This window comes from Myxine glutinosa, chromosome 6 (assembly GCF_964187855.1).
Source record: "Myxine glutinosa chromosome 6, kmMyxGlut1.1, whole genome shotgun sequence".
Classification (NCBI taxonomy): domain Eukaryota; kingdom Metazoa; phylum Chordata; class Myxini; order Myxiniformes; family Myxinidae; genus Myxine; species Myxine glutinosa.
This window is the reverse complement of record NC_136266.1, coordinates 166,539,756-166,552,056: the sequence shown is the minus strand read 5'-3', so window position 1 is coordinate 166,552,056 and position 12,301 is coordinate 166,539,756.

Genomic DNA, 12,301 nt, shown 5'->3' with positions numbered 1-12,301 from the left:
CTATGTCATCCTCTGGCTTCTCTTGATCCCGCACCTCTGCCTGCCGTACCGTCACAGGTGCCCTCTCTGATGCGTGGTTCGACCTCCTCAGAAAGGTCAGTCTCGCCTCGCATACCACCACCCGGTGCACCGTGGGCGGGTCCTGCAACTCCACCAACGTCCGGACCATGGGATCAGGAAGAGCAGCCATAAATCTTTCTATAGCCAGCTTGTCCCACGCCTGTGCTGGTAGGTCTCGGTATGCTATCCTCACAAATTGGTAAATATCCTGGGCCAGCTCCTGCAACGTCTCATTAGGCTTTTGCCTGCGATGCAGCAGCTGTGCCCTGACCAGGTCGCACCTTGCACCTGTCCCATACCTGTGATTCAAGGCCTCACAGATGGCCTTGCTGGTCAATATTCCCTCTGGGACTACGTTTAACATGTCTGCGGCTGACCCCCACAGTGTTGCCACCAGATTCCCCATGCGCTCCCGCTCTCCCCAACCATTGAGCTGAGACACGCACTCAAATTGTGTCAGGAAAGCCTCGAGGCTCCCTGATCCGTCAAAATGTACAAGGGGGATTGTTTTTCCAGAGACTCGATTCCCCGATTCCTCTCTGTCCAAATCCAGCCCGGGGCCAAAACACCCCCCCCCAACTGGGTATTCAGTTTCGGAGCCTCTGGTGTCCAAATGTGGCTCGTGGTGACCTCTCCTGGGTCACCTTAATCTGATCCTGGAGATGTTTAACAGACCGACTCACCTCTTCTCTTAGGCTTTCTTGGACCCGAACAACCTCCGCCTTGATGGTATTGTCCAAGGTCTCCAGCCGCTCCTGCATCAAATCATTCACCCGTTCATCATTATCCAATTGCGGCTCCCACAGGCCATTTTCAATTAACCCCCGCTCCTGCTCTGTTATGTGGGCTTCCAAACCTTTTACCTCCTTGGCCAATTCACCCCCCTGTTGTTTGAGCAGTCCCCATTCCTCACTCTGCTGTCGCATTCTGGCATCCACCTGGCCCCGATAGCCCTCCAGGTTTCCATTTACTTTATCTATTCTGGAATTTGTGGCCCCAATTCTATCTTCCAACTTTTCCCCCATTCGGACAGCCTGAGTCATCCCCCCTCTATTTTTGTCCCCCGTCGCACCACGGAGCGAAAGGGGGACTTTGGTTTTCCCCTCCGTCCGTGTGTCCGTCCATCCGTCAGTACGTCCGTGCGTGCGTGCGTGTGTAAGCGAAGGACCGCATTCAAATTTGGTGTGTTGGTGCAACCCACGTCAAAATCCAAGATGGCCACCGCCATGTATGTCTGATGCCATGTATGTCTGAAACTTTTGAGCGGAATATCTTGAAAAATAAGCGAAGTACCAACTTCTAATCTGGTGTGTGGGTGTATCTAGGCATAAGGAAGAACCCTATTGAAAATTGGGTCGCCACGTCAAAATCCAAGATGGCCGCCGCCATGTATGTCTGAACCTTGTGAGTGGAATATCTTGAAAAATAAGCGAAGTACCAACTTCTTATCTGGTGTGTGGGTGTATCTCGGCAAAAGGAAGAACGCTATTGAAAATTGGGTCCCCACGCCAAAATCCAAGATGGCCGCCACCATATATATGTCTGAACCTTGTGAGCGAAATATCTTGAAAAATAAGCGAAGTACCAACTTCTAATCTCGTGTGTGGGTGTATCTAGGCATAAGGAAGAATCCTATTGAAAATTGGGTCGCCACGTCATAATCCAAGATGGCCGCCGCCATGTATGTCTGAACCTTGAGCGGAATATCTTGAAAAATAAACGAACTACTAACTTCTAAGCTGGTGTGTGGGTGTATCTACGCATAAGGAAGAACGCTGTTGAAAATTGGGTCGCACGTCAAAATCCAAGATGGCCACCACCATGTATGTCTGAACATTGTGAGCAGAATATCTTGAAAAATAAGCGAAGTACCAACTTCTAATCTGGTGTGTGGGTGTATCTCGGCATAAGGAAGAACGCTATTGAAAATTGGGTCGCCACGTCAAAATCCAAGATTGCCGTCTTGCGTCTTCCACTTTGTCAACTCGTATCACTTCACCGACGGCGGACCTAGGCGTAACGCTTGTAGTTTCTACTTTACCCTCAAATTCCCCTCGTCTGTCCGTAATTTGGTTTTGCACTCTCCCTTCTATGCCATCACTTCGTTCCCCCAGATGCTGTGCCATTTCCCCAATTTTGCCTTCCAATTGTTCAAATCCTTTCCTTCATTTCATTCCCTTGTTCATTCATTTGCTCATTCATCACCTCCATTTTCCCCTCCAATCCATCAATTTTATTTTCCATCCCTTCAATTTGTTCTTTCAATCCCTCCTTCAATCCATCAATTTGCCCCTCTAACTCTCCTTTTAGTCCCTCAATTTTGTTTTCCATTCGCTCACTCCGAGCATCCATTTTGTTTTCCAGCTCCTTCATGTCTCCCTTCAATTCATTCCTTTGGGTATGCATGTTACGATTAATTTATCCCATGTCATTACTCATTCCCTTCATTTTATTGCTCATTTCTCCCATCTCTCCCTTCAACCCATCCATTTTATCACTTTGAACATTCATTTTGTCTCTCTGTCGTTCCTCCATTTCCTGCAGCATCCTAAATAATCAATCCCATGGCTGCTCGGGTATTGGGGCTGTCCCTACGGCGGGGGAAGCTCCACCACTGCTCTCTACCCCAACTACCTCCGACTCACTTCGAGTGCTATCCCCATCTTCCATCCTCCTTTCCTCCATACTGCTCACCACCTCCATCCGTTAAGGGGAGGTCGCTTTCCCGCGCGGCTTTACAACCGGAATAAAATTTATATTTGCGCTGTTCGCATCCCGCGCACCGATCGACGATGCCAATTTATCGCCTCCGACTACGAAATTTTGCGTTCAAATTCTCCACTCCTTGACACCAATTTTATTCAGGGTTCAATCACACTCCTGACTACCAGTTGTCGTGCGAATCCCTCCGGTTAATACCAGGGACCGGGGATGACCAGAACGGCTTTAATGGAGGCGATGACAAAACACGGATTTGACTCTGAAGTGCGGGAAGAAGAAGGGAAGAGGAAGAAGCGGGAAAAGTGCTTACCTGGAGCGCGCCGACTGCAGCTCCGGTCCTGTCGGGAATTAATGAAAAACTGGAATACAGGGTAAAATGTACAAAAATAATGATTTATTAACGAACCCGATAACAGATTTGTCAAACCTCGACTCTAATTCTGCAACTGGACCAGACGGCATCAGCCCACGGGTCCTAAAATCCTGCTCTGCCGCTCTATCTCACCCTCTCTCTGTTCTTTTCACCCTCTCTTTTGCTCAAGGTCATCTGCCAGCATCTTGGAAATCAGCAAACATTACCGCTTTACACAAAAAAGGTGAAAAAACAGATCCTTGCAACTACAGACCAATCAGCCTGCTTCCAATTATCAGCAAAGTCATGGAATCCATCATTGCTTCGGATATCAAATCCTTCCTCTTCTCCAATGGCTTGATCTCTGATCATCAATTTGGATTCAGACCAGGTCATTCTACTCTGGACATGTTGCTTCTGCTGTCTCAACAATGGATGGAGGTCCTCAATGCCAAACAGGAAATCAGAGCTGTCTCACTTGACATATCACGTGCCTTCGATACGGTCTGGCACCCAGCTCTGCTCACCAAACTCTCCTATGGTATCCAAGGAAATCTCCACTCGTGGCTTGCGGACTTCCTCTCTAGTCATAGGCATCGTGTGGCCCTGAATGGATTTCTCTCATCTACCCTACCTGTTCTGGCTGGAGTTCCCCAAGGTAGTGTTCTGAGCCCTGTGCTATTTCTGGTCTTCATCAATGATCTCTCCGACTCTCTGGAAAATCCTCTCTATCTCTTTGCTGATGACTCCACTCGCTGCCGCTCCATTCCTCATCCCCAGACCGGCAGTCTGCAGCCTCCTCACTCTCTGCAGACCTGGACAAAATCACAGACTGGTCAAACAAGTGGAACATGTCTTTCAATCCTGACAAATCTCACACTCTTACAATGTCTCTCCGAAAGGACCGACTGGAAACCCCTCCCATCTATTTTCTCAACAATCCTCTCCAAGAAGTTCTGTCGCTCAAGCTTCTAGGTCTCACTATCTGCCATGAGCTTTCTTGGGAAAACCACATTTCCAAGCTGGCCTCCAAAGCCCGTCACCGACTGGGCATCCTCCGTCGTGCGAAGTCCTTCCTTGGCACACCTGAGCTCCTCACCACATACAAGGCTTTCATCCGCAGCTCAATGGAATACTGTTCCCGCCTCACACCTAGCTCGGCTTCACGCTGTTGAAACCAAAGCTTTCAGAATCATTGGAATCTCCTGCGATGAAGTTAACTCTGAGGGCCTTTCACTCACTCACCGCAGGCAGGTTGGTGGTCTTTCTGTCTTCTATTGACTCCTATCCGGCCTTGCTCCCCCAGCTCTCTCTGTGCTCTGTCCCCCCAATATTCCTTCAGGTCGCACAAGATCTGCCTGCAACCCTCTTATGGTTAAACTGCCAAAATCTAGGCTCTCTGCTCACTCTCACTCTTTCATTCCCATTTTCTCCCGCCTCTGGAACAAACTCCCCCACTCCCTTCAATCCCACTCCTCCCTCCAGGTCTTTAAAACAGCTGTTCACCACCATCTCTTATCTTCCCCCATCCAAAACCTTCATCTTTTCTACCCCCACTAATTCACCCCAGATACACTTTTTTTTTGAAATTTCAACTTCTTTCCTGGAAGTCCTTGCAGTGTTCATATGTTTTATACCTCTCCCACCTCCCCCCAAGCCCTCCCCCTCCCACATTTCTCCCGATGCCCCTGCTCTCAAATGTTGTGTTTGTGTCCTTCCCCCTCTCTCCCCATCTTGTCTAACGCTCCCCTTATTTTTTGTGTTTTATGTGTCGGTTTGACTTTTTGTCCCCCTTCGCACCGCGGAGCGAAAGGGGACTATGGTTTTCCCCTCCGTCCGTGTGTCCGTCCGTCCATGCGGGCGTGCGTGCATGCGTAAGCGAAGGACCGCATTCGAATTTGGTGTGTGGGTGCAACCCACGTCAAAATCCAAGATGGCCGCCGCCATGTATGTCTGATGCCATGTATGTCTGAACCTTGTGAGCTGAATATCTTGAAAAATAAGCGAAGTACCAAATTCGAATTTGGTGTGTGGGTGTATCCCGGCATAAGGAAGAACGCTATTGAAAATTGGGTCGCCACGTCAAAATCCAAGATGGATGCCGCCATGTACGTCTGAACCTTGTGAGATGAATATCTTGAAAAATAAGCGAAGTACCAAATTCGAATTTGGTGTGTGGGTGTATCCCGGCATAAGGAAGAACGCTATTGAAAATTGGGTCGCCACGTCAAAATCCAAGATGGCCGCCACCATATATATGTCTGAACCTTGTGAGCGAAATATCTTAAAAATAAGCGAAGTACCAACTTATAATCTGGTGTGTGGGTGTATCCAGGCATAAGGAAGAACCCTATTGAAAATTGGGTCGCCACGTCAAAATCCAAGATGGCCGCCGCCATGTATGTCTGAACCTTGTGAGTGGAATATCTTGAAAAATAAGCAAAGTACCAACTTCTAATCTGGTGTGTGGGTGTATCTAGGCAAAAGGAAAAACGCTATTGAAAATTGGGTCGCCACGTCAAAATCCAAGATGGCCGTCTTGCCTCTACCACTTTGTCAATTCGCATCACTTCACCGACGGGGGACCTAGGCGTAACGCTTGTTGTGTGATTAATGTTAGCTCTTTCACAAGCCTCAATCTTGTATACAAAAAAAAAAAAAGGAACGCAACGATAATAAAATAATGAGCCTAAATTGGGATCCCACACACCTCACATCAGAAACGAGACGGGGCAAATGAATTGATAAAAGAACACGTTCGTCGTGGGTTTGGGTAATGTAGTTTGAGCTTATCTGTCCGTCTCTAGTCGTGTCGTATCCACCACGGCTCCAAACTCTAGTGCGGAGCAACCCTCCGTCCACCTCGCAAGCTTCGCTAGGGCCGAGCCAACGCCCTCGCTTCTATCCCCTCGCCGTTCGCACACGAGGTCCCGCCTGCTCACAGCACCGAAAGCACCGAGCACCGCTCCAAGCACCATGAAGATGGCGAATCAACGACCACCAGGGACCTCTGAAGACCAAGAAGGGAAGCGCAGAGACCACAAGACGTCGTGCAGCGTCAAGACAGCCAGAGAGTGCACGAGCTCCTGAGACGTGCAGTGCAAGAGAGCCAGAGAGCGCAAGAGAGCTAGAGCTGCTGAAAATGTCCTGCAGCGCTCTTTTATAACCTTGGTCCACTCTCCTCCAATGTTCTGTCCAATAAACCACCTCCTCCTCAGTTGCGTCTTCGCGCCTCCCGCCCTGATTGGCTGGAGGTTTGTGCCTTCAGCGCTGACCAATCACACGTTCCCTGTGGCGTGGTCATAGCTTGTGTCATTCGATGTTGCTAGGCCTGCCGGAGGTGTAGCTGGCGGCGGCCATCTGGCAGTGCCCTGATCTGGCTTCCTCCCTGTTTTCCAAAGTCTTTGTAAGGGAAGGGAATTTAATTACTGTGTGCACTAAAGGGCCTATCTAAGTGTTTATATGTGCATGCATTGCCATAAGGGGCAACAGTTTGGCAACAGGGACGACGACAAACAAAGGAATCTTATCCATAATCCCTGGACTATTTAGCACGCCGTGCTCCCTCGTAGCGGGGACACCAATACAGCTTATCCCGACAAACCGGACTACACATGGAACTTATTACAGGGTAGATTCCCTATCGCCACAGTCGAATACCTACCTATACAGATCTATCTGGCTCTAGATATTCCTCTCCCTAAATTCATAACAATAACGATAACTATATATATATATATATATATATATATATATATATATATATATATATATATATATATATATATATATATATATATATATATATATTCCGACTCAATACGATATGGATGTTGTATTTTATAAATGGCTGTATTGATCTTTTTACCAAGAGTATTATTTTTCCACGTATTTTAATTTGCTGCTGTTTTATTCCATCTTAGTGAACATCGACTGCTACTTACCGGAACACCCCTGCAAAACAGCCTCATGGAACTGTGGTCCCTCATGCACTTCCTCATGCCACACGTGTTCCAGTCTCATCGAGAGTTTCGCGAGTGGTTCTCCAACCCACTCACGGGAATGATCGAAGGAAGCCAGGAGTACAATGACAGCTTAGTCAAGCGCCTCCACAAGGTTCTACAGCCACCCATCTTGTACACATTTCATGCATGCTCAAAAGTCACCACCTTTAGAGGGATGTCCCTGAATGAAATGCACCCATAGTCCCCAGAAATCGTACAAACTTCAGAAAAATCTCTGAATATTCTGCATTCCTATCCTACTATCTCATAGGTAAAAGTCATTTTCTGTGTGTGTGAAACGCCAATCTCACCCAAACTACTGGGTTAATTGCCACCAAACTTGACACATAGACCAAATTGGACCTCCTGTTGAACATGGGCTACTAGATATAATTCATTATTTATTTCTCTATTTCTTTCGTTGTTTATTTATTTATTGTGGTGGTTTGTCGATGTGGCCTCGACGTAACCCTCTCCCCTCTCCCCTCTCCTCCCCTACCCCAACGGCTAATTTGTGTTTCTCACTGTCTCCACCTCGCATTTCCCTCACAAGTTCAAAACTGATACTTGTGTGCAAATTGCATTGTTTGTCTAGATTTTTCCTTTCAAGAACGAGGTGAGTTCCTTGTTTTGTGTTTTTCTCATCAGAGTTAAATCTTTAAAACAAACCCTATCGGGATTCATTTATCCATTTCGTGTTCCCTATCCGGATTTTTTTCATTTATTTGACAAAACCCCCTGTCTGCAGGAGATTAATAATTGTGTACGTTAAAGAAAAATGAAGAATCTCCCTTGACATTATCACTATTCATTTCTTTATTGTGGCGGTTTGTAGGTGTAGCCTCAACGTGACCCTCAAAACCATGAGACTTGTGTGGGAATTGCATTATTTTGTCGAGATTTCTTTTGACAACAATTTTAAAAGTGCAGATCTCTTTCTGCCTCGGATACCTGTCATTGTTGCAAGATGAACCTTTAATTCTTCAATTTAACCACACAGCTTTTGAATTGGTCTTCAATTCCCCCTCCAACTCAGCTTTGCAATGTCCTTTAACAAGGACCAAGGGCAATCTTTTAACCTTGAGCAATGTCGGGTACCCCTGCTAGTATTGAATATATTGCCCTGTGTGGGTTGACGGTCATCTCTTGAGATTGTAGTTTAGACCTCTGCTGATTTGGGGGGCCCCCTGGGAGCCCCTCTGATATGAAATCAAAACATCTAACACCGAACGATCATACGGACCATCGAGTAGAAGGGCTGTATCGGGTTTCAGAACAATCGTTTGGTAAATAAGGGGTGAGTTTGGATCCGACATTTGGGGGATAATTCCCCCCGACCCCTCCCCCTGGAAGCCCCCATGATCCAACATTGAAAAATCGAAGATTGAGCGATTGTACAGGCTACTGTCTTGTATTAATGTGTCGAGTTTTAGAACTATCAGCCTGGTGATAAGGGAGGAGTTGCAAAAATAAAAAGTTACCGGGCAGATGGACGGGACAGGCAGACATCCGGACATCCGGACATCACGACCCATTTTATAAGTTTATCTCTGAGAATGGAGATGGATGAACTAATAAAGCGTGTGTGTGTGTGTGTGTGTGTGTGTGTGTGTGTGTGTGTGTGTGTGTGTGTGTGTGTGTGTGTGTGTCAGTGTGTGTGTGTCAGTGTGTGTGTGTCAGTGTGTGTGTGTGTCAGTGTGTGTGTGTGTGTGTCAGTGTGTGTGTGTGTCAGTGTCACTGTGTCACTGTGTCATTGAAAAATAAATATAAGGGGCTGTCCCAGTGTCCCAATGTCCACCAACTTCTGCATACATGTTGGTAGTACCAATGTTCAGGTCATGGGCATAAAGAAAAGGATCCCCTTCTAAGGTGGGGCTGCTCTCCAACAAATTTTGCATGCAAGTAGGAAGTACAATTGAAGAGACTGTGTGTTTCTTGTTCCATAAACATGCATTTTTATTATGATTCTGAAATTGCACCATCTGACCATGTGTCTTTAAACAGATCATATCACATGCAAATTGGTTGTTTCCATCGATATTGTGTAGAGTTGACCAATTTTTAGCTCACCTGGAACGAAGTTCCGGGAAGCTTATGCGATGGCGCGTCGTCCGTTCCTCAGTCCGTAAACACTTGCAACTTCTTCTCCGAAACCGCTGAGGGGATTGTGACCAAAGTTGGCACAAATTCTATTTGTTACATTGTGACTAAAGTTTGTTCACAGCATAAAAAAAAATCCGGGTCTAGGTGGGGTGTCAAAGTAGATCCAGGTTTGACCACCCAAAATAGATGTTTGCTTTCTTGTCTGAAAGTACACATACAATTTCGATGAAGCTTTACCACAACCTTCACCACCCGTGATGTACCAAAGATTGGTCCCTGAGGGGATTTACAGGAAAGGGGGGGAAGCGGGGAGGATTGTCCCCAAAAATAGGTATTTACTTTCTTCTCAGAAACTGCACATTCAATTCCAATGAAACTGAACCACAACGTTCCATTCATCGCCCATGATGTACCAACGTTTGTTGCTGGCATTGAAAAAAAATTGGGGCCTATGGGGGAATGCCCCACAGAATAGGTATTTGCTTTCTTCTCGGAAACTACATACACAATTCTGATGAAACTTGACCACAACTTTCAACACCCAGGATGTACCAAAGTTTGTTCACAGCATTCAAAAAAAATTGGGCCCTAAGGGGGTATATGGGGGAGGGGGAGGGCCTTTTCCCCCCTCTGATGTCAAATTCTCTGAGACTACACACACACACTTTCAATGAAACTTCACCACAACCTTAATCACCCGTGATGTACCAATGTTTGTTCAATGCATTAGAAAAATTGGGGTCTGATGAGGTATACGTGGTGGAGGAGGGGGGCGGGCGGTGGAGGGGGTGGGGCAAATTGGGGTCTGATGAGGTATACATGGTGGAAGGGGGTAAGGGGGTTTGCTCCCCAAAATAGGTATTGTTTTATTTGTGTGTTTAAAGTCTTCTGATGATGTTCGTACGATTCTACATGCTGCCTTGTCTTCTAGCAACCATTGAAATTTGGTTAAAATACCTTGTCAGTGTAGTATACAACTTTATTCTATCAGGTGAGCGCCCAGGGGTATTGCCCCTATTTTTAATGTTTGTTCTGCAGGAAAAGAATCTTTATGTTGATTTTTGTGCCTCACAAAAATGCCAAATCCACTATTTTCCTCCTGTTTTTTTGTTAAATTTTCAAATCTCTCTTCACTTTCTAAGGGATCCCAGGGCTTTTATTACTATACTTTTCTCTGCAATTTTGTCGCAACAATAGCTTGGTATACTCTACACTCCCCCGTCTAAAAAAGTAACAAAATATTTGAACTCACTCGATGGAAAGTGCGTGCTTGTGTATTGCAGTGAAAATTTAATCGCAGCGTTACTCATGCACTCGAGTCACGTAATTCCAAAAAATTGTATAAATGACAGGCGCACATGTCGTGGGTTTAATTATCACCTCCAAGAATGGGCAAACAGAACGCGCATAAAACGCGAGCCTACCGTACTGGAACTGGAATGTACACCATTAATAGTGTGGTGACATCACACGACAAGAAATGGCAATGTTTTTTCAATTTAAAGCGTATGTTTTTTTAAAGTAGCATTAAATTTGATACATATTCTTTATTTAAACACATCTCAATGTGTACACTTTGTAAATATTTATCTTGGTCTTTATGGGCCCCTTCTGAGTGTTGGCCTGGTGCGGAGGTGCCATTGGAGCCATTGTCAACCCAGCCATGGAGACCAGCTGGAAATTCCCGTCAATCATTCCTCACTCCTGTTTGTCAATCAATCAGAATTGACAGGAACGCGATGACATGTTGGGGTTACCGGCATGACTCGGGTAAAACGTGCAACCGAGATCACTTGACTTTACACAGTTTTACATAATTATGAAAGCTGTAAATGTTCCCCAATATGTGCAATATTGATCTAATGCTATCAGTATGATAATTGGAATATAATTGAAATTCAGCATTGATTGTAAGACCGATTTTTTTTTTATACCTGTGTATTAACTGCACCCCCAACTTCTAACTTTTTTGCCGATAAAAAGCGCGGTTAATACACCGGACAATACGGTAATTGATAATCACTGTTAATGGTGGACGTCGGGTGTGTTCCAAGGACGAATTGATTCAATTTTGGTGAATATCGGAAACTATAATTTTTAAAGTAATTCTTCACTATTGAGAGATGGGGCCGAAAACTATACATCTCTAAAAGTTATGGGCGAATTCGGCCGAAACTTGGAGGACAGGTTGGGTGGATGAAAAGGATCGACAGTGATTGCTGCTATGCACAGCACAGAACCTTGTGTTGCACTTCTGGCCTCACTCGTTCTGCCAGGGAACTCAAAACAAGGTCATCATCGACAATATATTGCCACAAATAAAACAGTCAAAATTCCCCATACTGAAGTATTGCATCAAAGGGCTTTTGGTACTGCAAAGCAATTATTGTATTCCCCCCCCCCCCCCTCCCCTTGGCATGCAGGTTCTTCGGCCATTCTTGCTGCGGAGAGTGAAAATGGACGTGGAGAAACAGATGCCAAAGAAATACGAGCACGTTGTGCGTTGTCGTCTGTCCAAACGACAGCGGTTTCTCTACGACGACTTCATGTCACAAGCCTCGTAAGATCTGTTTCATCTATCTATAATTCCAGTAATCTCTGTGTGTGTGTATGTGTGTATGTCTGTGACCGCTGTTTCTCGACAACCACGGGTCTGATATACTTGAAACTTGCCAGGTATATTGCTGGGGACCCGAGGATGTGCCTTTTCAAGGTTTCATATTAATCGGAGAAGTAGTTACCGAGCTATGTCCAAAAAACGATTCAACCAATCAGAGAGCAGCGAGCTATCACATGTGCCGAACGTGGCGAACAGACTCTGCCTCGGACGGCACATTTGAGAGCGTATTCATTTATTTCACGTTGGCAAACTATGTTGGCGCTATGTTGGCGTTAAACTATGTTTTAAAACTAATTTAAACTAATTTGCGATTCATCGTAACTGCGATATGCGACCTTCCGGACAGTCAAATGAGGACGTCACTTCCGGACTTACGGATAGTCATAGTGACGCTGAACGTGGCGAGCAGACGCTGCCTCGGACGGCACATTTGAGAGCGTA